The 26,696-nt window shown below is 39.3% G+C and overlaps 1 long non-coding RNA gene across 2 annotated transcripts in view; it reads right to left on the bottom strand.

Moving 5' to 3' along the window:
• LOC110481586 (uncharacterized) overlaps nucleotides 1–26,696 on the bottom strand; it is a 38,013-nt gene continuing 11,317 nt past the window's right edge. The window contains exons 4-5 of one of the 2 annotated variants that reach the window (XR_014954884.1): nucleotides 26,535–26,638; nucleotides 1–13,126 (exon numbers count right to left, since the gene is read on the bottom strand). This is a non-coding gene — a long non-coding RNA (uncharacterized LOC110481586). Of the gene's footprint in view, nucleotides 26,639–26,696 lie in introns of both variants that reach the window. The other variant, XR_002467273.4, reaches the window with a different exon arrangement.

The raw sequence follows: 26,696 nt of genomic DNA on the forward strand, positions 1-26,696 counted from the left end.
TTTATGAGACATTATTTTATTGTTTTAATGTGATTTCTTCTATTTAAAGTAGAAATCTGTGAATGAGAAATCAAAGAAAACTTTATTTCAGAAGCACCTGAATAAAATAGATTTGAAGCAAAATATTTTACTCAGCAGCTGCTCCAGAGTTGAGTAAATATTTTACTCAGAGCTGCTCCATAATATTCATGTTGCTGGCCATGAGGTCTGTGAAGCAACAAAGGAGTCCCTGGTGTGTTTGTCCCATGGGCATCCCTGCCTTATAAATTGCTTCAGGGCAGCCCAAAACTTCCAGCTCCTCCATCCCAGCTCTCTCATGGTGTCGAACCAAGACACATGGGAGCACTGGCATTTTTAGGAACCCTCTTTCAGAGTGTTATTACTCTAGAGGCAGGAGCACAGAGTGTGATCAGGTTCTGAACCTTGAATTCATTAACTAGATACCCAGGGATCCAGAAGAGTGTTCCAGAAATCAAAATCTCAAAGTAACTGTAGTAAAGTGAAATGTCAGACTTACATCCTTCATTACTTGTTGTAAGGTTTCTGCAGACAGCTTTTTAAATGATTTAGCTTGAAACAGAATTTGGATGCTACAAATGGGGAATGTTTACACAGTCTTAGACATACCAGGCATAGCTTTTTATTTGCAGAGAGATTTATAAAACACACCAATTACCTCCAAACATGACACAGCAGTATTGACTCTGAATCCTTCCAACTCATGCCTAGCAGGCTTGACTTTGATTTAAAGGGTAATTCTGAAGAATGGTTTCATTTGGGTTTTCTTTCCTGTAGTTAGGCTGCAGATATCTGACAAAAATATTCCTGAGGTAAATGTTACTACTCACAGTTCCTGTATTGTCACTGCAAATTATTCACCTTTGTGAACTGTGGGAGTGCCAAAAATCCATTGGAAATGATGTGAGCATTTTCTTACAATAGCATTGTACATCTAATTCCTCTCCTCCTGGTGACATTCTCAGATGTGTAAAGTGACTGGATCTTTTCCAGGCCATTCTGTGCAGCTTAGAGAAATCTTTCCAACAGCTCATTACTGAGTTACAGTAAGCACATACACTGATTACTGATTAGACTAATAGTTGGCTTGGACTATAACTTACAGTCTTTCCTATTTTGATTAAGATGCATGTAATATAGAGTGTAACAGCCCCACAATTAAACAGGTCCTTTCTTAGAAATTGGCCAGCAGGGATGGATGATCCCCATTCAAATTTTTTTGTTAAAACTTACATAGAGATGAGAACTGCAGTCTTAGTTTCTTTTTTCTTTTTTTTTTCTTTTTTTTTTAATTTATTTTTTTTTTCCCAGAGCTAAGGAATATGTCTGTAAACCTCAGGATATATTCATGTGTCTCTGAACTTTATCATTTTTGTGTGTGTTAAAAATTTGGATATAGAGCCAAGTTGTATTTACACTACACAGTAAGACTCAGAGATATAACAGTACTGATCTCTGTTGATATCAAGAAAAGGCCTGCAAATGCCACAGGACTGAACTCTGACGAATTTGGGACCCATTCATATAGTTTTGGAATTTTCAAGGGAAAATCATTGTCTTAAGGATAAGAATTCTATTGACTCCACAGTGTAAAGCTGCTGCATATTATCATTCTTCAGATGATGATGATTGAGTATATAATTTTATTTTTCAGACTGGAATGTTCATAAGACAGCTAGCAAGCCTGCTTCAGATTGATTTGACCTGCAAGAATGTCTTTCACCTATTTTTTGTTTCATGGCTCAGGACATATATATTCTCTTCATCTTCTGGTAGTTTTCATTTTGATTCTAGGTACAAATGAAGAAACCATCTTCCAGTAGAAAATCTGATGAGCCTGATATAATCTAAGGACTTGAACATCTAGTCTTGACTTCCCTGCATGGTCTCACCTCTGTATGATTTCCATCTGAGCTGGGTTTATGCTTCTAAGCTATCAATTCGGAGCAGACATTGCCAAGAAATTAGTTAATAATCTACAGGGGATGGGTGTCTCCTCCATTTCTGTTCTTTATACACAGTCCTGCGTTTTAGTGTTGTGTCCTGTGATTTTCAGCACACAGAATCCAGTTTTATCTTTGCAACAGTTACCTGGTTGATGATTTCCCATTGTTCTGGAGAGGCTAAATATTTTCTTCTCTCTCCTGAGACACATTTACTTATTATCTTTTCAAGCTGCTTCTTTGAGCTGAAATCCATGCAGAGGGTTTTCAGAAGGTCAGGTCTGGTTGGTTTTTTTAAATGCAGTATTCAGCTAATACCCAGTAGTTTAACATTTGAGATTTCTTTTTTCCCCTTCCACTCAGGCCTGCTCTAGGGCCATTTCTGTTACATTTCAGTCATGGGAATGCTGAAAATCTGGGGTTGTTTCTCAGTTTTCACCAAGAGTGGGTTGTGCTATGGGTTCTCATCAGATGCAGATGAGGCTTGCAGAATAAGCTCTCTTAAACTCTTCTGGGATTTTTAGGCCCTGGAAGCATCTCTCTAATAGTGTACACAGGTGATCTAGACACAAATTGCCTTTAGCTGCTTATGTACCAAGCCAGCCACTTTGATATCACAATATCACAGGCCAATATAGAGCCAGGTCTTGGTTTTAAGCCCAGCTGTCCTTGGAAGAGTGACAGCTTCTTCAATGGCAGGTTAAAAAAAAAAGAAAAAAAGAAAAAAATGAAGAAACAAAACCCAACAACAACAAAACCAACTACCAACAGACAGGTTTGAACTTTTGGGGGTGATTCTTGTTTTTGTTTAGTCATGTGAAACTCATTTCTTTAAGGTAAAATAAATTTGGGAATTTTCATCATCTGCAGAGCGTATAAGACTATAGTACATTTGGCAAGCAAATTTCTACTTCTAAGTCAAAAACTAGTTAATTTAAAGACCTACACAGGGGATCACAACTTGAGGAGGTAAAATGTTGCAGTGGTCTGTGTTTTCATGCTCTGTGATGGCATTTACAGTGCCCAGGAGCTGGATGTACCTGCTAGTGTCCTAGATGCTGGCATGGACAGATTTCATACATGGATAATCCTGGACTAGTTACTTTGATGTTGACCTAGAGAAGAGTTTAGGCTTGATTTTAAGTAGAGCTGTACTTGTGAATACAGCTCTGTGAGTAGGTTTGGCAGATAATGGCCTTGTTTTCCTCCTTCCTCTCCTCTTCAGTTGAATCTAAACTCTCAGCATCTAATGAGCATCTGCTTGCTCTTCTTCAAACTCTAAAATTTCAAGGTAAGTACAAGTTTGCCATCATGGGAACTTCTGGATTTAATGAATACTACTGACACTGAGACTGAAGCATCATGAAGGGAAACCCAGACAGACACTGAAAATATAAATTCTTTGTCATGTTAATATTCTTTCTCCTGCTGTTGTCCTTTTCTTTCCCCACCTGCACCTCAAACTCCCACCCCATAGAGGCTTCCTTTGTGCATGATTAGTCACAGCTCCTTCCTGCCAAAATAAACCTACCTACATTTTTAATGTTGTCATATCTGGGTGCCCTAAAATTTTCTCTGACTTTGTGTTTGAGCATTTCATTCCTTCTCATTTCTATCCTTCTTCTTGCTGGTAGAAGGTGTTACACATATTACACAGTGTAAGAGGCCAGGAGAGGTCAGTGAAAGTTGCATGTGCCCTTTCAATCAACTGTTTATTAATGATAGGTAATATTTTTGCAAAGCTGTGCTGAATATGAAATCTTTTCAGGGAAGCTTTAGAAATTGTGTATCTTTTATGCATTTTTCTTTGAAGAGTTCTATCCAGCAAAACTGAAATTACTAACAAAAATATTTCATCTTGTAACTCTGAAATTTCACCCATCATGTGGTTTTGAAGGCAGTTTATGGTTATGAAAGTACTGCAGAGCTATGTTGCCTTAGAGAATGCAAGAAAAAAAGGCGCATATTTAACTTAGATAATATTTTCTTTTAAATATGAAAATTTCTTCTCACTTCCCTCCCAAGAAACAGCTCTGAGTGTTCCAATTGAATTGCAAATAGTACTTGGGCTGTAAGAGATGGAAAGTATTGACACAAGTAATAACACAGCTACAGAAGTCTTAGACGTAGACTATAGAAAATTAATTGTGTCCTCAATTGTAGATAGAAGTGGAATCTGCATTAACATTTTCTAATTCATACATCGTTTTTATCAAAGGGGCTTATTGCTCACAGGTCTTCCAAACATAGGGAATATGATCTAAGGTAATTGAGCCCTTCAGAACACAGACAAAAAGTCTCCTTGTGGGGGAGGAATATCCAATACAATCTAAGCAGCTCATGTGAGAGTACTGGAGACCTCTGGCTGTTGCAAGTCACTGCCAGATGACTGAATGGAACAGTCATCCAAGGGAATTCTTAGGCATGAATAATATTGCTGCTGTTTTTCAGCTGGGCCAAAGGATGCCAAAGAGGCATAGAATAAGCTGAGTTGGAAGAGACCCACAAGGATCATCAAGTCCAACTCTTTGTCCTGCACAGGAGTGTCCCAAGAATCACACCCTAGGCCTGAGAGTCCAAAGACTTCTTGAACTCTGCCAGGCCGGTGCTGTGACCACTTCTCTGGAAATCCTGTTCCAGTGCCCAAACACCCTTTTCCTAATATCCAACGTAAACATCTCCTGACACAGCTTCAGGCCATTCCTGACCAAATGGTCCTGTCACTAGAGATCAGAGGGAAGAGGTCAGTGCCTGCCCCTCTTCCCCTCACGAGGAGCTGCATGTACTTCAGACAGGGTGTGTGCATGAAAAATTGCTGCATTTAGTAGCAATTTTGTCTGGTTATATTTTAGAAATAGATGGGAAAATAAAATGAGAGACCAATGTCAGGAATAAATCTTGTGTTTTTCTGCACAGGATCTGCCATCTCTCCCAGGGGTAAGTAGAGATTTAGCTAGTGAGCAGTGGAGAGAGAGAGGTAAGTAAGGAATTACCCGGCATTGCCCCGAACTTAAAACCATCAGAGGTGCTCGGGGAGGGCGGTGCCGGGCCCTGGGACGCTCTCCAGGCCGGGAGCATCTCCCGTGGGGAGCTGCCGGGAGAGCTGGGTTTCTCTGGCCGCGCATCGCCACCTGGTGCCAGGCGGGGAGAGCAGCCCAGGACCCGTCCTTGCCACCTTGGTCGCTGCCAGGGCATTTTCCTCTCCGCTGTCTCCCCTCTGGCAGCCCCGAGTCCCTCTCCAGGTCCGGCCTCCGTGGGGAAACGCTGCTAAAATGCCCAGATAATTTCCAAGGGGTATTACAGGTATCAGCTGTGGCTAAGGGGTGTGGTGGTCTTGGGCTCAAGAATGGTGCTGGGTTTGCTGTTTTGTCCTCCCAGTTTAAGGATCTTTTTCCTCTGTTAGCTTTGAAGCTGGTCTTCTCTACTTTCATTCTGTGTCACCAAATTTCGTTTTTCCCTTATAATGTAAGGAAAAAAGTGGACTTGGTGATGTGAGAAATATAAACATATATATATATTAAAGCATTTGGTGAAGCATTGCTTAATGTTGGAACAGATCCCTTATTTTCACCTATGTGATATTTTCCTCTTTATAAAAAGGCATAAATGGTGTAAGAAATCAAGTGAAATGAAGAAAAATTGTCATTCTGCTCATGCATTGCAGATTGATGGCACATCAATTCATCAAGTGAATTGAGACAATCTGACTGCAAGATGCTCAGTCTGACAGGGGTAGGTGGCTCATTCCAACTACCAAAACCACTCAGAATATTTTTGCTTTGTTCAGAAAAAGACAAACATGCAAACAATAAAAAAAACAGCCCAGTGCTTTAGCATATTAAAATAAAGAAATCATTTAAGATTTGGCATGTCTAAGGGAATCACTAGAACCAGAAAACACTCCTGAGTTTTTTGATAAATAGAAAAGACACCTAAGACCTTAAATATAGTCGCTGAATGGTTATTTTTGCCGAAAGTATCTGATCTTTGAGAATCAAGGAAAAGCTCTTTTTGGGGTAAAGTAACCACCTGTTGGAAGACCAGCTGTGGGTATAAAATATATTTATACATTGATAATTGATTTTATTTACATAAAGAGAAGTATGAAAGATCCTGGTGTTTATTGCACTTCAATTTGAGCAAATTAATTACACTAATTAGAAAATCATCATGATAGTCTTATTGACAAGTAGCAACATGTTTTTAAAATACAGTAATGATTTTATTTTTATATTAGTTTTCTATTAGTATTTATTATGTTAAGTAAATAATAATTTAAAAAATTTGGTCTGAGCCCCAGAAAACTTCACATATGGTAAGTTAGCTATGACTACAGAGGTTTAGCTGGAAGGATTTCCTGGAAGTGCAACATTAGCAAATCTCTCTTAATCTGGCTGAACGTCCTGTAAACACCTGCCAGTACAATGCTCAGTGCCCACTGCAGAACCAGCTTAGAATAACGGTCAGTAATGTTTCTAACACCCTTTGGGAAATGAGAACAAAAGAAACCTGTTTGGACTAGTTGTATAAGCACAAGGCTACAACAGAAGAGAGTTGTATTGTGCAGAGGTAAACAAAAGAAAGATACTCTTGGAAGAGATTAATTCTAGACTCAAATGAACTAAGAAACCATCACCTGTAAAGAATATTATTGTTTGAAAGAGAGGTGCATCTGTTCATTGCCTGGAGGCACAAACAAGTAATATTGGTGGTCAAAAATCTGGTTATATAAATAAAAATAATCATAGAGGGAGCAGTGGGTAAAGAGCCATGGCTTTTCAAGAAATCTACATAGTATGTAATTTGTACATATACTTCTTAGTTCTGTATGTCCTCCATTATAATGAACTCAATTCATAAAAGTAACAAAAAGCCGAATTATTTTTCATTCCGTAACTTGCAAGTCTTAAAGTAATCAGAGCATTAAATTTCAAAGATTAAGAACTACAAAAGAGCTTCTACTGAATTGAAAGAGCTTTAAGTATTTGCAATTACACTCTCCTCTGCTTCTGTTTGCAAGTCTGCTTTTTATAACTAATTGGAGACTACTTTTTTCCTCCATACAGAAGAAAATAAGAGAAATGGCTTCTGTTAGATCCTTCATGATTAAAGGTGAGTGGGATGAACACTGTCCATGATGAAGAGTGAATCTGCTAAGTGAATGGATGATCACACACTCAGGGGGGCTCCTGGGTGAAGGTCATCAGCACATCATAGCTTGTCTTGCACTAGGGCACTTTTCTCAAGATCTGTCTCCAAACATTACAGAGGTTTAGTAGTTGAGGGAAAAAAGTCACTAAAAAAAAGTTTAAAAAAAATTTTAAAAACAAAACCAAAAAACCAAACAAAAACTCCTGCATGTAGTTTATTCAGCAAGTTAGTTTATTTAAATAGCTGAGCACTAGACTCAAGAAAACATTATTTCCTCCCCTTATTTCAGCTTAAGCTTGTAAGGATACAAGTAGCTACAGTTAAATTCATTAGACACCTTGTATTGTTTGATACCATCTTTTATTTGCATTAAGGCAGAATGTAAATCAGGTCCCTAAAATGTAGGCATATCCATCTGAAGCACCTGTTAGGGTCCCCCTGTAACCAGTGTCCTGTCCATTCCTTGGTTTCACTGCTGCTGGAGCTGTGACTGAAGCATCCATGCACAGACATCCCACCTCCTCCAGGAGAAGATAAAGTGATTGCACACAGAAGGGCACTTTGTGCTCTTAACCCTACCCACAGTCTATCATTTTCAGGTAGTTTTGGCTGCTCAATTGCCCAGTCATCATGAGCCTAACAAAGTGGCAGGGTACTTGTGTTCCCTAGGCAGAGCCAGATGTGCTCTCCTAGACCACTTGCTGTTCTCTATTTTGCTTTCTCAGTTGTTTTCATTTCACAGCTTTACTTTAAGTGTAATTGGGGTTTGCTCTCTTTCTGCTGGAACACCAAGGAATGGAAAAGACATAGCAAAACCAGAATTAAGTAGCTGTTCAGGAATGGGACTACAAAGTTCCTTTTAATTTTATTTTTTTTTCTGTTCTCTCCTAAAAGGGGTTCCTACCAGGTAAAGTTTCAAGAGCAAAAACACCAGCCTGCACAAAAGCAGTTAGGGCTACTCTGTGAAAATACATGCATCTTAGAAAATCTCATTTTAATGTATAGAGAAACTGTCATTTGAGCCATTTATAGACCCATGACTCTGGCTGTTTTGCTGTTGGCAGATCACTTACTCATGGTAGTTTTTTGTGGAAAGATCAAAGATACAGTATTGCATGGCTGTGTCATGGTGTGGCACAGGTCTTGGAACAGGACCTGCAACCCTCACCTGGAGAAACAGCATTGCTGACAAAGGACAGCTGGTGGATTATCTGGCTGTAAAAAGTCTGTGCAGATTGCTACAGATAGGAAGGCTGTAGTTTCTGTGGCTTCAAACCTGCCTCATCTTTGGGCTAGCACAAATATTTGTGTAGTCAGGTGACAGGTGAGACTCTGGGAAACTCTGGAAAAATAGCCTTGCCAAAATAAATAAAAATATTTATTTTTAAGTCTTCTCAGGATTGCAGAATATTCACAGAAAAGCTTGTGTTAACACAAGGAAGCAGTGTGGAAACAATCAGCTGGGGAGAAAGGTAGGATGGCCTCTTTTGATGGCTGTGCTTGCTTTGGTAGGCTGCATGTGTCATCTGAAGTACAGCCAAAGGCTAGTCATCTGAAAATGTTTTTGAGTCACTGAACAGCCCAGCTTGATTCTCTCTCCTTTGGAAAAGACAACTTGGGCTATCAGTGCTGTTAAGGAATCTAAACTTTGCAATGTTTCCCCTCTCTAAATCCTTACTCTGGGAGGTAAATCTGGGGAGAAAACAATCAGACTGGGTGACATGCCATCACTGTTGGTTGTGTTAAAGTCCTTGCCAGCTTAGCACACAGAGAAACAGGTTCCTTGGGAGGTTGGGATTTACTAGGCCAGTGCAATTGAAATGGGAGCAGGTTTGTACACATCATGATTTGCTTTTGGCAGCTGCCTCTTAAGGCCATGAAATCTTGTTTCTCTTGCTGTAATGTTTAGGACAGGGTTGCATGCACATTTCTTCATTGAAGAGAAGGAACTGACACATAGTCTGCTCTGATGTCAAGGACTTTGTGAGATATTTGCAGGAAAACTATGACATTAACTGTGTCATTAACACAGAGGTACTGTAAATATGAATGGGTTGATGTTTGTCCACCAGAAAAAAATTGTTTCACAGGTACTGATGGGATAAAAGCTTATCTCTTCCTTTAGATGAGCAGGTAATTTTTCTTGCTTTGACTATAGAAGTACATGTTTACAGACAGCTCTTTAAAGTGTTACTTTTAAAGGTTGCTCACCACCTCATCTGTCTGACCTGAGAGATTACCAGTATGGAAGAAAAAACACAGTGTTAGGAAGGTTTTACTGTATGACATTGTGACCAGACCTAAAGTTTCTGCTGATGTTAATCCTTGTTATCTTGTAATAAACATCAGCAATGAGCCAAGCAAAAAAAAATGGCTGACATTAACTGCAGCCAGTCTAACCTGATGGTCAGCAGTTTTGGCAGATCCCTGCAGAAAGATTGCCAGGGGTGTGGAGGGTGTGAAACAGCTGCCTGACACAGAGGCAATGTATGCAAACTGCAGTGGCAGCTGGAAAAGCCACTGCAGTGCAAGCACTGACAGTGTCCAAGACAGACCATAGACATTTAAAATGAATTAGTCTGGGATAAAGAGATAAAGAAGACCTTGTAAAATTACTTCAGAAGTCAGAGCAAACCATTCAAAGGGAAGCAGTACCTGCAAGGGGTGTAGTCTTAGCAGGAAAAAAAATCAAGGTCATTCTAACTTTGCAGCAAAGATTTTCTTGTTTCAAGAAAGGCAGCAAAATACTTTGTGTGTGAAGTATGTCAGAAAGGCTTTGACAAAAATTGTGAAAGGAAAAGGGTGTTTACCTTGAGCCACTGAATAGGGACAGGACTTACGAGGTCAGCATTCATTAGCTACATTTATGAAGGGAAAAGTGTGATCTGAAGTGACAGAGTTACACAATTTATCATCATCCACCTATTATTAATAGTGGCAACTCCTGTGCAAATTGGAGGGCATCGTGGCCAATGAAAAATAAAGGACACACAAATACAGTGAGACAACAGGCAGAAGTAAGTGTACCCACATAAGACTAAGATTGAGCTGTGTCCTCAGCTACCTGCTAATGAAAATTGATATTTAATATTCTAGTCCAATAGTGATTATTTCCCTGTTACCTTGAGAGTTTATGGTTTAATTGTCTGAATATATAAAAGCATGTAAATCTAAAGATAAGGCATGATTTGCCCTCAGGTCATCTCCCCAAACATATGTTCTCAGTAAAAAGCAAAAATTCAAACTAAGTTTATGTTTCAGAACCAGATTTGACATTTGATTCTTCGTCACAATCCAGCCATCAACCAAAGTATATGACCTTCAGTTGTCTTCAAAACAACCTGTTCAGGAACTTTACAGATTTCCAATGAACTTTAATGAAAAATTAAATACATATTCAACTGCTGCCAGATTAAGTGGTTGATGCTGAAGAGAGAAACTCACTCCTTCTTTCTTCTGAGGGAGGATGTATTTTCCTAGATGGGAATTTTCCAAGAGCTTTCTACTTCACACACAGGTGTGACATCTAAAGCCAGAAAAGTGCTGAGCTGGTGGATGTGGAAAAAAAAAGAAACATCCATCAGATGAGACACATGCATACTCTGAACCCATACTGGTTTCATGCTGGGTCAGTCACCATTAAGTACAACACCAGTTGCCTCATGCATATTCAGTAAAGCCTCTACTGTGTCCTCAAATCACTTGATAGTTTTGGGGTGCCTTTGCCTTAATTTGAAGTTCATTGGAAATAGGTCAGAAAAGGTGCTTTTGTTTGTGTGGTTACATGAAGAAATACTGTTACAGTGAGCTCATGAGCACTCTATTCCCCCTTCCCTGGGACCCTGTGACTCTGATCAAGATAACCCTGGACCCCTCCTCCTACCCCAACGGGGTTGGTGGAGAGCCAGGGAAGCCCACCCTGTCCAAAGTCTATATAGATCCCTGACATTTCCTGTTTGTCCTCTTTTGCCCCGCTCTCCACATGGACATCACAGAATAAAGAGAGCTGCACCAACATATCTCAGGGTAAGAGCCTCTTTTGGAAATCTTTACCATCTCCTGATATTCCTCCCCTCACAGCCTTGGATCTCTGGGCTAGCCTAGGATATTTAGGGAGCTGAGGGGGGGGGGGGGAGGCGGGGGGGAACATCAAAATACAGCCCTAGCAAGTGTCACCCTGGTGCAGAACAGTGCAACAGGTTGTGTCTGAGAACCAGGCTGCAAAAGAGCACCATGAATGCTTCCCTGGAGAGGAGCACAGGGTAAGACAAAGCTATTTATTCAGTACAGAAAGACTCAGAGCAGGCTAAGCTGGATAAACTAGAAAATGTGGAATTATATAAAATTAGGTGTGTTAATCAAGAGCTAATTTCCTTCTCTGACTGACTCACAGATGTTCTGAGCCCCACAAAAAAGAGACAGGACTTTGTGAGGTAACAACAGCATTACAAAACCTGTGTTACTGTTTGTTGTGTTTTAGTATAATTCATGCATTTTATTTTTTGGAAAGCAGACCTAGAGAAAACAAAGTGTTGCTACACTAGAGAGTTAGCAGTTTCACTTAGTGACTGAGGTGACTGGTGCATGAGGCCAGTCTAAAGCTGCATAGAGAGATACTAGTGTGGAAGCTTTTATTAGTCTTTTCTGTTTGAATGCATGAATTTTCATGTAGAATAACAGGAAATTTCAGCACAGGAAAAGGAACTGGGCAACTGGTAATATGAGCTAATAGAACTGGAGAGGACCTCCAGTCATTTGGTGTTACAACTTTCCAGGATGAACTTTTTACTATAGTGTTAATAAACACTGTTTTAATACCAATCTGGTAAATTATCCTCATGCTTCTATTAGAAGACTATTCTGAAAGCTCAGACCTAGCACTGAACCCTCAAAACATCCAAGTGAAATTAATTTATAACAGGTTGATGCCTGTTTGATTTGCTGCCAGTACAGTCCAGTAGTTTTAACAGTGTTCTCCATTTGTAGCAGCTACCATTCTGCAATTTTCCTGAGGAGAAATCCTGCCCTCTTCTAGATTTCATTTTGCTAACTAGAGAAGCTATGTGCTTTCAATTTTTTTACTCATAGGCTGTTTGCAGTCATGTAAAATTGCAAGCAAAAATACAGTGGAAAAACTGAGAAAGAATTTCTCATTTCTATAAATTTCTAAGCAGTGAGAGATGAGTGAAAGGGGTTGCTTCAAAGGAAGTAAGAACAGAGTAGAAAAGAAAACAAAAATGTCTGGACAGAGTAGTATGAGGCAATATGCAGCTGATATATATGGCTAAACCTTGATATATAAACCATTCTTCATAAAATTGGTAGATGCAGAATTGTGAAGAACTGTTTCTTTTCATTGTTGAAGGAGTGATCTGCTTCTGCACCATTTTGAGAAAAGCAAATTTACAAATACTTGCTCAGAAGACTGCAGTGAAACAAAAAGATACAGGTAGAACTAGAAATAGCTGATGTTTCTTTGTAGAAAACTATTTCACTATCATTCCTGTATTCACATGTGCTGATGACACATTTGTGATTGCAGACCCTGCTGGAGGTGATGATGTCTTTTCTGATGTGATACCAGATTCATTTTTCATCCATAGAAAACCAGAAATGCTTTCTTGATTGCTTTCCATTGTTCAGAATCAGGAAACAAAATAGCAAGCTGATTTAGTACCAGTGCTTGTTGCGCTCTCCATGTTTGTACTGTGGCCAGATTACTCCACAGCAGGTCCCTCAAGTTTCTTTTCAAGATGTAATTTGGTGTAAGTGCATGAACTCGTGCATTTGGGCTGCCAGATCTGACAGTGATAAGTGGCAAAACTCTCTATGGCTCAAATTAAAAGCAGACAGGCTGGGGTATGGACTCAGACCCTTCTTGGTTTTCTGCATATCATGCTTCCAAAATTGTTGATGTGGTCCTGTACTTGAGCTGTACCCTCTCATCATGTCTTGTACTTGGATCAACAGGAAAGAGTTACCTGGGTTTGTTTTTTTTTTCATTGCTTGAAAACCTGAAGAGAATAGAGGAAAAGTTAGGTAGGTGATTTTTTTTGTTTGTTTTTTTTTTTTGGAATGTGTTTTGATTAAGCAATAAAGGTTATAGAGGTCCTTCTAACCTTAAAATAAATGTCTGGGGGAAAATGCATTAAAAAAAATAAGGGGAGTCTTTAAAATATTTTTGAACAGAGATTAAAATTACCTAAAGTGCTTGCACAAATGCAAAATAAAAAATAAATCCATATTTGGGAGTAAATATCTCATGTAAATAGATCCATTTCACTCAGACTTAAATTTCTAATTTTTACACAGAAGTTAACTACCTGTTAAGCAAATTACATTTCCAGGCAGAAGGTGTGTCACAAATGTAAAACTAGCCACGTGCAATTTGCATTTTGAACAGGTAACATAAAAAGAAAAATTGCATTTCAATGGCTTATTCAACCTTTGTCACATCTTTTGTAGCTCTTTTGACAGCATCAATGTAATAACATTATTTTCTGTAAATGTGCTATTTTCCTCTGCAGTTATTATGAAGAGTTCACAAGAGAATAACAAAATTATCTGAATATGCCTTTTGCAGACAGTGTTTTATTCCACCACGAAGCTGCTCGCTGGGTATAGATGGAAAAGTATGAATTTTGCTCACAGTGAATATTGAGCTTCTGTGATTTACCACAAAACCCAGTAACTGCTTTTGTTTAATATATACTTAAATGCATGTCAAGCAGAGCAAAGAAAGCCATTCCAACCTTTCTGCTTTGAAGAACAATGAAAAATCCTTGACTATCCATATATGTGGAGAGGATTCCTAACCTGAACTCTTGGTTGAAGGAAATTGGTCATTTGGAGAAAACCAGGCTGCTGACAGGAAGAATGTCACACTAATCTGGCATTTACCTTTTATTTCAATTGCATTTGTCCGCTTATTCTCTTTACAGAATTCATAAATGTATGATCTTTATAAAATTTAATACCAATAATATTCTGATTGCCATTTATTTTAGTAAAAAAGGATAATAAAACTTGCACTAGGAGGATATTAAAAAGGATATTAGGAGATTATAGAATAATGATAAAGTAAAAGTTGCTGCTGCTCAGGCAGATATTAGCCATGCAAAGGAAATTGGAAGAGTCTCATTGAAGAAAAAAAAGAAAGGGGATAGTGGTGTAAAGAGATGGATTAAATTCAGCACAGCTGGCATCAGTTTTCAATGAAGATTGCAGCAGAGGCCTCTCTGACCTATAGAAATAAATAGTTGAGCATTGAACTGGGTAAAAAAGATTCTACAGGTTAAAAAAGAGGGAAATAGGATATTCTCCATCCCAGATCTCTGGCTCAAGGTGTCAAAGACTTAATTTTTTATTTTAAATGAGCACTGAATCAACATGCCATAAATACAATGACCATCAAAAAGCAAATTAATGGGGTTTTTTTAAGGAGAAATATTAAAAAACAAATTGCTTAAATATTGCATCCTGTCATCTGACCTTAGAATGCACAGAGTTCTGAAACCTGACAAAAATAAAATTAAAGCCTTGACCAATGGTATATGACAGACTGAATCAAGATACATGTTTTTTTTTAGAGATGAGAAAGTAGTACACTTTTCATCTACTTACACTTAGAGCACAGTATTTGATTTCTACCACCAGAAAAAAAAAAAAATCACTATTTAAATGGAAGGAGACAAGATTAAAAAAAAAAAAAAAAAAGGGCAGAAGGCAGATAAACTGCTCAAAGGGCACAGGGCAGTGGGCAGTCAGGAGACAGCCTGGCTGGGGAGGTAGAAAGGAGCAGGTTTGGGGATGGTGTGTGTGATTGTGCCAATGAGCTGCTATCACATAACTTGGCAATTACTGCTAAGCATTCGGTACTGCATGGCACAGACTGTATTTGTGTATTCCAGGTGCTCAGCACACAGAGATGCAGTGGCATGTGTGGCTTCTCTGGTGGCAGTGCCACGACTGGCCACATGGATGTTCTTCACGAAAGCCACACAACTAAGTGGGACCTACTGGCTGAGTCCAGAGCAATCTCTTAAACTCAGAGCTACCTCTTGAGCTCCATGGAGAAGCTGAGGAATGTCTTGAGACAGGTGAGACACAAGTGAATCTGAAACAGAATAGGCCAGCACTGTCACCAGAACATGGAGTTAGATGGATTGCAGGGTACACATTGAGCATTTGAAGAAGTCTTTGTCTGTGCTGCTCAGTTATTGGCATCTTTGTGTGACTGGTGTCCCTTAACAAAATGAGATGAGCATCTCGATGTTGTCCCTTTTCCACACACTACAACAAAGCATGAGATTTTTACTAATTACTTTACTTGGCTGAACATGATGATTCCAGTGAATGGCAAATAGACAGAACATAACAAAGAAAGGGTTCTGTAAAGCTATCAGCGCTGAGCTTGAATTTTAAGAAATGTAAAAACAAGGAAAGGTGGGCTATTAATTCCATCTAAATGACTGGCCTGATTTCTATTCTAAAAATCTATTTTAACTCTGTGTAATCACAATATTGCATTTATTAGCTCACTGAAATGCAATCATATTAGTGGTTCAAAAGGTTGCATCTAATCTAGTTGATTATGCTAGTGCATCTCTGAGTAGTTAGTTCTCTACTCCTGTGGCTCCTAAGGAACTGAGTGTGCATTAAATCTCACCAAATAAAATTTACTACCTAGCTTATTCTTATTTGTTCTAGTATTCTGCACACGCTAGTTTGTCCTTTAGTTGAAGTCTTATGTAAACTTTCTATTGCTAAAAAGCCACCAAACTCCTTTTAGCATATGCTTTCTGTATGTCAGCATGAATTTTCAGTCTTCATAATTAACAACAAATAAACAGGTTTTCTTCCCATGGATACCAGTGTAGTTTGTCTCTGCACTAACTCTTGATTCCCTGATCGATGAAGAGTGCCTGACTTAGTCAGTAATGTCACAGATCTGTTTTCAAAAATTATAGCTGCAAGACAGGCTTTGCAGTGATTTCACTTTCTTTCAATGCTTATTTCTTATATTAATCCCTATTAAGACATGTAATTGTTTACAGAGAGCAGCTTTAATAGCAGTGCTAAATTTTTTCACTCTGCCTTTGCTTGTGTATTGAAAGCCACTCAACTGTGAAAGATTTCACTTCCATCTGGAGACTTGTGCCGAGAAAAAAAGGAAGGTCATCCCTTTCAAGTGGACAACAAAGGTACTTCAGGCAGCAATTGCTGGTTTGCTACAAGTGTTAAAAGCCAGGACAATGGAGCTGGGGCTGTTTAGGAAAAAGAAAATGTGGAACAAAACAATTTTAGCCTGGTTATAAGGAGGTTGCAACAGAAGCCACTGTAAATAATACACCTGGACTGAATTGAGCCATGCTGTCTTCAAAGAAACAAGCTGTATCTGGGAAGAATAAAAAAAGTGTAAGTATTTGGTACAGCCTTTTCAAATTGCACTGGCTGAACTATGACATCTTTTGCCATCCCTCTTTCAGTACCTAACACCACAGAAATGTGGGAGAGTGCAATATACCCATCTTTCTGCTGCCCTCCTCACTACTGGTCTAATGAACTTTCCTGGAAACAACGTACCCTACCCTCTCCAGATGAGGCTCAGCCTTGCAGGTCTCTATGAGAGGGAAGAATCTAGAGCTGTGCAGTGATGCTTACACAAATTTTCCAGATGTTTATTGCCTGTGTGTTTAAGACTGCATTAGCTGTGGCAGTTCCTGAAGCTGTTCTAGGTACATCTTAGGGGATGAAGAGTTCAACATTTAAAACAGTTAATAAAACAGTTAATAAAAATGGGGAAAGGGAAAAGACTTGGGGGAATGGGCTGGTTTTCAACTTCGATATCCATCTCCACATACCAGTGTGAGATAGCCTAAACTGCTCAGCACTTCCTCACATCTCAGGGGAATCTTGATAATGAAACACTGCCAGAGTGATGCTCGGTGCACCCTCTGCTCACTTGCTAAGATGAGGCATCTGTTAACAGCACTAGAACTGCCCAAATGCTGAGTCAACATACACCTACATTCGGCACCACCAGGATGTGCTCCTATGCACAGTGGTTGCGTGTCATTAATGTGCATTTCCAGTGCTCAGATTTTTTTCCATCCATCTATCAAATTGAGCATGACTAAGAAGGCAAAACTCATTACAGCTGTTGTTAAAGTGGTATAAACCTAGAACTGGAACTAAAGGACATAAAATTGCTTGAATTTATTGCTTGTAATTATTTTGCAGTTAAAACAGATGCCTCACACTAAAGGGTGAATAACAATTTCATAATATCCGTGTGAGCCACCTCAGGCTAATTTTGTTTCTAGTTTACGGTGATGGGGATAAGCAGCCAAGTCCTGCTTCCATCTCTGGGCCACCCTGTATAGATACTCAGTGAAAATACACTGAAAATACTATCTCCTTTCCCCTGAGTGGGGTGGCTGTGAGATCCAGTGCAGTATTATGATATTAGCCATAAGCTGCCTCTGAGGTCATGGTTTCTTGACAACCTTACTGAACCAGAGGTTCTCTGTGCCTTAGGAGCAGCTTCAGATGTAAGCACAGCCCAGAAGCTGAAAGAAGGAGCTTCTGCTGTGCTATCTACAGAGAAACAGCAAGTGGACACAACAATAACAGCAATAATCTCATTGAACAACAAACCACAGAGAGGCTGAGGCTAGAAGGAACACATGGAGGTCACCTGATCCAATCCTGGGATCACATCCAGATGGCTTTTGAGAATCTCCAATGATGGAGACTCCACAACCCCTCTGGGAAAACACTGCCAGTGCTCAGTTACTGTCATACTAAAAAAGCTCTCAAACTTGGTTTCTATGTACTAGGTCAGATACTTAACCATCCCTGCAGTTGAGTTAGTCTGAAGTCCACTCTTCTGTTCTGTACTGAGTTCTATCAAGACCCTGAATCTGCCATTCCCTTCTTGGGGTGTTATGGGCCTACCCAGGCTGACAAGATGGATGGATGTTTTCAGAGTGGAACAAAACTTTTATGGATTTTTTTTTCCCCTCTTCCTACATGTTTTTGAAAAAAAACCCTAAAACTCACGACCCAAAGTCTGGATGACAGCAGCTCTCTGGCCACAGAGAGAAGGTCAACTTTCCTAGCCCTTGTCCTGGGGAAGGCTGTGAGAAGATCAGAGAAAAGAATGATAAGCAATTCTTATCTTGCTGCACTTGTTGTTGTGAACAAGTGGAATGTGTTATGGAGATTTGTTTACTAAAGGGTGGTTTCTTAATTAGCCAGTGGTGATGGTGTTTGGACTGGAGGACCAATCAAGTCCAGCTGTATTGTAACTGTCTATAAAAATAATGGGTTTCTTAACAAATAAAGAGATTGATCAGCCTTCTGTGAATCATGGAGTCAATGCTAATTATTACCTGACTGGGGCTGCAATGACAGCACAGTGTGGTGCCAAATGGGGAAACCAGAGTGCCCAGCATTCTGCTTCTGCTGATTCCCAGTGGTACCACCAGCAATTAAAAAAGGACAACTGTTCATGACGGTGCTTCAGCTCCCATACCCTCTTCCCAAGCTCCATGGGAGAGGGGGGCGTTCATGGGACTATCGGGTACATCAAGCCCTCTGTTGCCATTTCTGCCCTGTGGCAGCCCCACTGCTGAGTGTTGGCACAGCAGCCGAGGAGCTGAGGTGTGCTCTGTATGTGCCTCCTCGCCCTGTGCCTTCCCACTGCTCCGCCCTGGCTCCCGACAAAGATACCTAAAGGAGCAAGACAAGGTCTGCTCATGGAGCTACAGCTGTGAGCACATCTCTCCACCCTGATTAAATGCCTGCTTTTCATTCATGGCTCCTTCCTCTCTGATAAGCATCAGAAGCAGCCTAATTATGTTTTTCTCTCTGCCCAACTTGTGTTCATTAATCTTATCTACATGCATCTCCACATTATACCATAGAGACTTGGAGTCACATTTTTTCAAAGGCTTTTAAGCACCTCATACATGATGATTTCTATCAACCATGACATGGGTAATTTCTATAAATTCTCATTTTCACCAATCAATGTAAAGAAAGCAAGCAGCCTAGAAAAATATAACACAAATCATCTGAGGAGAAGTGAGGTAGAGAATGCAAAGTCTGATTGTCTGGGGTTTTTCAGATTTCCAAATTAAGTCTCATCTAAACAGAAAAATGACCTTGAAACCAAATAGATTTAAACACTCTGTATTCTTTTATACCACAGGAAATTGCTAAATAAAACACCTAAAATGAAGTTCTTATGAAAAGTGGCATGTTGCAGTATTGTAAAAATTCTTTCACTCTCAGGCACTGTTTTTCCAAATTAGTGCAATTTCACAAAGTTCAGTTTCAAGAAAAATACATTTTCAAGGGAAATTAAGATCCTGATCACAGCACAGCCAGCCTTGCCTGAACTGCTTTTGTATCAGTTGAGCATGCCCAATGAATTGTGTTCTGGGTTTCTAATGAAAACATGACTAAAGTCCTCCCTCTGGGATTATGTGAAAGTTTCATCTCCAATTCTGTATTTTGGTATACTCACTGTACAAATAGGGACATATGGGTCCTTCATTTCTTTCTATGAAATCTTCATCTGTAGAAATACCATTAATAAAGTTGATGTAAGATCGTTTTTTTAGTGGAGCAGCCATCAGGATGCACATCAATTCCGTATGTCAGTGATATCCCCGAATGCAGAAGAAAATTGTGTGCTGTCATATACACAGACCTTTTAACACGGCCTGTTGCTATAGGACAAATTTGGCTTTAAATGGTTTTAAACTAAAAGAGGATAGATTCAGACTAAGATATAAGGAAAAAAATTTAGGAGAGTGGTGAAACACTGGAACAGGTTGCCCAGAGAGGTGGTAAATGTCCCATCCCTGGAAATGTTCAAGGTCAGGCTGGACAAGTTTCTGAGCAACCTGATCAAACAGGAGGATTCAACTAGGTGACCTTAAAAAGTCAACCCAAACCATTCTATGATTCTACATGCTCCAGAGATATGTGGCTAAGAAGCTATAGATGTTCTCTCAAGTGTGGCTGTCAAGATGATAAATATCCTCAGTTACAGAAATGAGGAGGATCACGTGGAGAAGCTGCTGCAATGTTCTTTTGCCTGCCTGCAGAGGCTTTCCTCCACTGTTAGTTTATATTTGATGAAATTTGCTCCAGGAAGGGAATTTAGTGCTACCAAAGGATATTATAATTAGTAGCATGGGGAAAATCCTTAAAATCCTGCTACCAAACATGAAAATACATAAATAAATACATATTATTTGTTAAGTGAGACCTTCATGAACAGGGAAAAGCTAAGAGCATTTAATATCACTAAGGCATTAAATGGCAGAGGGTATCAGAGTTACCATTAATATTGTACCCCATGTCCTTTTAATAAATCTGATTGTCTTCACCGACTTAGAACAATTTTAGATTATTTGCTATCTTTTGAGACAACTGCATGAATGTTAGCAGACTTTTATGTTCAAAGTGACTTTCAAACCTAAAATGGCTGAAATGCTACTAATTATCAGTTATTACAGCTGAAGCTGTTTTCAATCATGTTGTTTTGTTGGAGGTTTTGCTTGTGATTTATTTTTTTGTTTGGGCTTCTATCAGAGCAGTAGATGTTTGGGATTTTTTTACAATTTTACCTATTTTTTAAAGTTTTTATGTCACAGAATCCAGGGATTAAAAAAACAGAAACAGAAAACCAGGCACACAGTTTATGTGCATTCTTCAGTGTTGAGGTAAAATGTGTACGTAATACTGAGTCTCATTTTGATAATAATTACATAAAATTACATAAACTGGGAACTATAACAGCAACTTGCTGAACATTTGACACAGTGATGGGCAGGCTGTCTTTTTCCTGAAAACTTACACGGGGGACCACACTTACATTTGAAAAATCTATATTCCTGCACATGCTGCTGTTGTAAACTATATGCAAAGTTAATTAATGTCTATTAATTGACAGTGTGCTATGTTGCATCCACCACAGAATTAGCAGGGCAGAACACAGGGTTGGTAGTAGCCCAAATAAGCAGATACTTTACACAGACAGAGCTTTCTACAGCCCTTAAATTACTTTCCTGAGACAGTGTCTTGAGGACACACTCTTAAGGCAGCAGTTTCTCCTAATGCAATCCTAGCTTGGAGATTTTCACTCCTTTAGGTCCCTCTGAAGTATATTTCTTTGTGCTTGAGTTATCCAAGGAGAAAACTAGCCTTTGTCAGGAAGCCAATAGATAATTTAATTTAAGTGCACCCCAAGCAATACTGTGACCTTGACTTCTGCTTCATCTCAGAGCCATCTGCCCAAGCCTCTGTGTCTGGGAAGCTGTCATGAGTGTCCAGGCTCTCCACAAAATTCCAGGCTGTGGCTGATGTGGTGCCACTGGGGAGAGGAACTTGCATGACCCATGACTGATTTTGTTCACTGACAGAAGCTGTGATCTCACACCTCAGTGTTGAGGCTTTAAAAGCTAAATTAGATGTTCAAGTAATTTAATTAAATTTCCTCATGCTGTGAGTCAGGAAGCAGGAAATAAATTACATGCACACAAAACTCAGAAGATCCTCACCACATTTGAAATATTGCCACAACATTATGCCAGTTAGTTGGAAAGACTCTGCATGCTATTTAGATTTAGCATTAAATCCAGATTCAGTGCTAGATGTGGCAGAGATGATGGACTTTGGCTGGTTTTTCATCTCCAGGTATAACTCAATGTCCCAGATAAAGGGAAGACATTGGGAGGACACCAGCATGATACAGCTCAAGTCCCAGGGAAGTTTGCTACCAAGGCTGACTGGAAAATGAAGTGCCTCAAGTCCCAGTTTGTTGCCTTACACAGTGACCTCAGTGCCTCAACTGCAATAAGCTGAAAACTGTGTCTCCATTTTAGGCCTTTACAGAGGATCCCAGTAATGATGTTGTGGCAGATGTGTAAATTCAGCAGTAGAAAAGCTGCTCGAAGACTTGAACAAGGCCTAATATAACCTTGAACATTGCTGGCAAAATCAGTGATTAAAATGTCATGTGTTTGGACAAGTGTAGTGTCCTGTGTCAGTGAAAAAGCTCTACACGCTCTTAAACTGCTCTTCAGCTGAGCCCTCTATCATCAAAGCAGCCTCCTGGTGTGCCCACAGCACTCACAGCACCAGAAAAGCACTGAGAAATGAAACAAAAAAAACCCCAAAAAAAATACCTTAAAGGCAGTAGAGTTATGTGGATTTTTATTTGCAAGGAAAGAAGTCCATGAAAACCTCTAATATTTAATGAGACTTGAAACTTATTACCTGTTCCTTTGGGGGTTTGCAGCATTTTTCATAACCAACCTTGGACCAGCAAAGGTGGGCAGATTGCCATGAGTGCCTAGAAATTTTAAATTGTCCCTCCAGTGGGAAACTGCAGAGTCACACAAGTTGGGCTGGGAGCGGGATTTAGCTTTCCAGGGAGCAGGGAGAAAGGAGTGGGGAAACAGAGAAATGGCAATAAACAAAGCCCTTGGAGGAAGGTGATGTGCTTGCATTGCCACTGTCATTGGCTTGGGAACTCAAGCTGTGAAACGGAGTGACAGAATACAAATCCAGAGATGGCAACCAGACACACATTCTTTTGCTTTATAATAAAAAATGCCACTCTATCTGTAGATGCATCTCAATGAGAAGTAGGAATGAAAATCTGTCTTAAAATGGCTTGTGACAATGGACAGAAGAGTTGGATATTTTATACCAAGCTTTCTTGCTGATGTCTGTAAATACTGGTTCTTAGTTCTTTGAATTCCTATTTATTCTGTTCTGGCATTATTCTCTCTCCCATCACTGCCAACAAATGTGGAGTTAGCCATCTGGAAAAAAAATATCACATTCTAAATTATGTTTCGCTCTCTACTGTCATGTGACTATTAACCCAGATAAATGAATTTAAACTATTCCTGGGTCCATTATCAATCCACTGGAGAATGACAGTAAATTACTCTCTAGCTTTTTTTAAAACATTTTGAGATCTATGTAGAGAGCACATCAAATACTAATTCACCCTTCTGAAGGATAATGCCAGTCTTTACAGCACCTGTAAAGTGTGCTCACACTTTTATCTGTGAGTCAGAGCTGCAGCTTGCCACAACTTTTCCCAATGATCTACAGGGAGAGGTGTTTGGGGGGAAATGCTTTTTAGTCATTATGAAATGGGTCATATTTTTTCTGACATCTCTTCAGAACTGGTATGAATTTCTTTCACTGCCTGCCAAATTTATTTCACTGCTGACCACACATAGATATTAATTCCAGTTTGCCAGCATGTTTTTGCTCAGATGATGCATAGAATTCAATGAGATTCCACAGATACATCCCTGAACAGTAGTATTTAATGATTTAGCAGATAATTCTGGTAGAAAATGGAAAGGGTTGTGTTTCATCCAGTTTTGGAAACAGAAACTCTGCACAGCTTTTAAAAGTAAGGGAGTAATGCTGCAGTTATCAGATATAACATTCAACAAACCTACTGACTCAGAAAAACACATTTTGGGACACTTAGTTTAGATGAGTTTTTAGGATGTCTCTTATTTGAGTCATGTAGATTTTGGGGGTTTTTTGCAGGTACTTCAGAGAGGTTATTTTTCAGTAATACCACGTTTAGAGACATGTGTCTAAATTTTCTTATGAACTATCAGCCAACATTTCAAAATTGAAAGTGAACATGTTTCCCTACAATGAAGAGATTTCTTTCGCTATTTATTTTCCTTTTGTTCCTTTTTTGGAATGTATCTTTTCCATACGAACTTTTATTTTAGATATACACATAGAGACTATATGTATAAGAGAGGGAGATTATATATATATTTTTAATAACATATAACATATACCTTGTGTATACACTCCCCCAGTGTAATGCTACAGTGACTTGGGAATTGTACAAAGTGGCCTATGGTTCTAATTTTAGCAAAACCGTAAGAAGTGAAAAAAAAGTACAAATTGTAAACCTAAGGTATTACATTTCCCTTCCCTTACATCTCATGGGTTTTCCTGCATTTTAAAGGGCCTCCACGGCTCTGCACAATAAATTTTACATAGGCTTTCACATGAACTCTTCTGTAAGGATTCGTGAACGTTGTAGCAATTCTCTCATTAGAGATCAAAGCAAGGGAAGATGCTGTGAGAGTTTTTCTATGAGCCCTACCTGCCCTGTCTTAATAGATCTTTCCAAAGAGATTCATTATTTAAGTTAAGGTAGAAATGGATAAAACTCCTATTTTTCAACTCTACCAGAAATCAACATTATCTTTTAAAAGTTTGATCCATATACTCTGACTTTTTTATTTTATGGGGAGAAGGGAAGAGGGATTTTTTCTTCCAAAAGCTTGTGTCTCACACCTTAAATGCTAATCATCCTCTTCCCTAGCTAAGCTCTACTCTTTTAAGTATAGAAAACTAGTTAGGCTATTCATTTATGCAATACTCAGTCTTTTGGTGGATGTATCCACAAGGAAACTATTCTCTGGCCTTAGTTTTGCAGCAGTATGATGACAGGAACATTTAGTACCTTCCTCCTGTCAGGGAAGACTGTCAGTAAATAAAGAAATCGAAACCCCTTCCTGAGTCAAACTCCTAGTGAACTAGTCAAGAATGCTTAATGAACATAAAACCACACATGCCATTTCAATCATGGCCATATCTAGCATAAAAATGCAGAATTAAAAAAAAATTAATTAGATTATTCCCTATAACTAAGTTATCAAGTCCTGGATCCTCTCATAAATCAAGGATTAATATAACAAGGCCATAAGATGTCCTCTACACCCCAAGCCTCTCCTTCAGACTGTCCTTTCTGTTGAAAGAGATTTCAGGGGTACACCTGCTTGCATGGGTGCCCTGCCTCCCTGCATTTTATCTGGTGCATGTCTCTGACTCCCACGGCTCAGATGTCCTCCAGTGCCCTGGAGGGGTTCCAGCATCCAATTGACAACTCACGTCCTTCATCTTTCTCCCACTCCCATGAATAGATCCACATCCCAGAAAATTGATATTATTTTACTGGTATAAGAACTAGGTCCAGCTCCAAACTTTAACAAGGTTAGTGAATAAATCCTATCACTGTAGGGCCTTTGGATAAGGTTAGCATTTAAAGTTGCCAACAGTCTTAGAATGGACAGACTTGCTGCTGAGCAAGTTTTATAGAGCACTTCTGTTCTTTCCTCCATACAAACAGTAGGCTGAATATACCAATTTCTTTTTGCTGCTGGAAAAAGGTCAATAGCTATTCTCTTTCATTTACTGGAAAGAAAGCATGAAGAAGCACTATGATTTAGCCCTTCAATCTCTGCACTAGATTAATTATAGCTAAAATGATCAAGTTCATAGACAGAAATCACTCGAAAGAAAAATCATCTTTCTTGCTGTTTTTTTTTTTATATGGAGGTGTGCTAACCAATATTTTTAATATATTATTATGGGAACTCAAAATGTCTCTCAGACATTTTTAGAGGTTCCAGGCCTTGGTCAGAAGCATTTTAGAACCTGGCAGGCAGCTGAAAAACAGCTGTGATTTTGAGTTTGAGCCATGGAATGAATTACCATCTTTGGAGGTGGAACAAGCAGTCACAAAAGGTTAAATAGTATAGTAAAAGTAATTACAAAGTAGAGGGGAAATTTTTTTAGTATTGTACAGGGGGGTTTTCACTTTGTACATGGGGGTCAGAAGTTCTAAGATGGAGGAAAGTGGGCTAATCCTGTTCTTCCTCCTTCTTTTTCCTTACCTCCATGTTCTTAGTGATGTTGGCACTCACAGATTGGTTTAGAGTAGAAAAACACTTGGCAACCTAGGTAGTAGGTATTGGGGAATAATTGTAAACATGTAATACGTAATATATCTTATAAAAGATAGCAGCAGCCCTGGGCGGGGAGAGAGATGAAGAAGACAGCAGACAGAGAGGATGTCAGTGTGTGTGTGTGTGTGCCTCTACCCAGGCCGCTGATCAAACAGCTGCAGTCCAAGAACATAATCTGTTAGATAACTAGCAATAAACCGCCTTGAGACCGAACAGCTAAAGCCTGTGGAGTTTTTCTTTGGAAGCACGGGTTGGAGGAGGAATTTCACCACCATATGAGACCCCAGAGCAAGGCCAGGGTTCTCACATATTATAAGTTGGATTTTTTTTTTTTTTATAACAGCAACTTGTAATAGCGGGAAAACTAAGTGAAGCTGTGCCAGTTCAGTAGAAGATGAAAACTTAAGACTTTCTAAGGAGAACTACTGAAAATGCAGATAGTGGTGTCTAATACAATTCTTCAGGTGCTAAGCCTCCAAGATTTTTGGCAACTTCTCAAAATTATCAATAGCACTATTTATTGTTTTAAATTGGCTGGGGAAAGCAAGAAGTACTCTGCAGGCATCTGGCTACTGATGGGATGAGAAGGACATACTTTGCCTTTGGATTCCTTGTTGAGGCAGAGTTGCTAAGACGCACGATTCATTCCTGGCACTTTGACTTGCTGTCACCACGTAATTCCAATGTCCTGCCTAATGCCTGAGGAAGTGATGAACATGGTGAGTCTCTCTGTCTGATGACTGTGCAATTACCATAT

The sequence above is a fragment of the Lonchura striata genome, chromosome 4 (assembly GCF_050655825.1).
Source record: "Lonchura striata isolate lonStrDom1 chromosome 4, ASM5065582v1, whole genome shotgun sequence".
In the NCBI taxonomy this organism is placed as follows: Eukaryota; Metazoa; Chordata; class Aves; order Passeriformes; family Estrildidae; genus Lonchura; species Lonchura striata.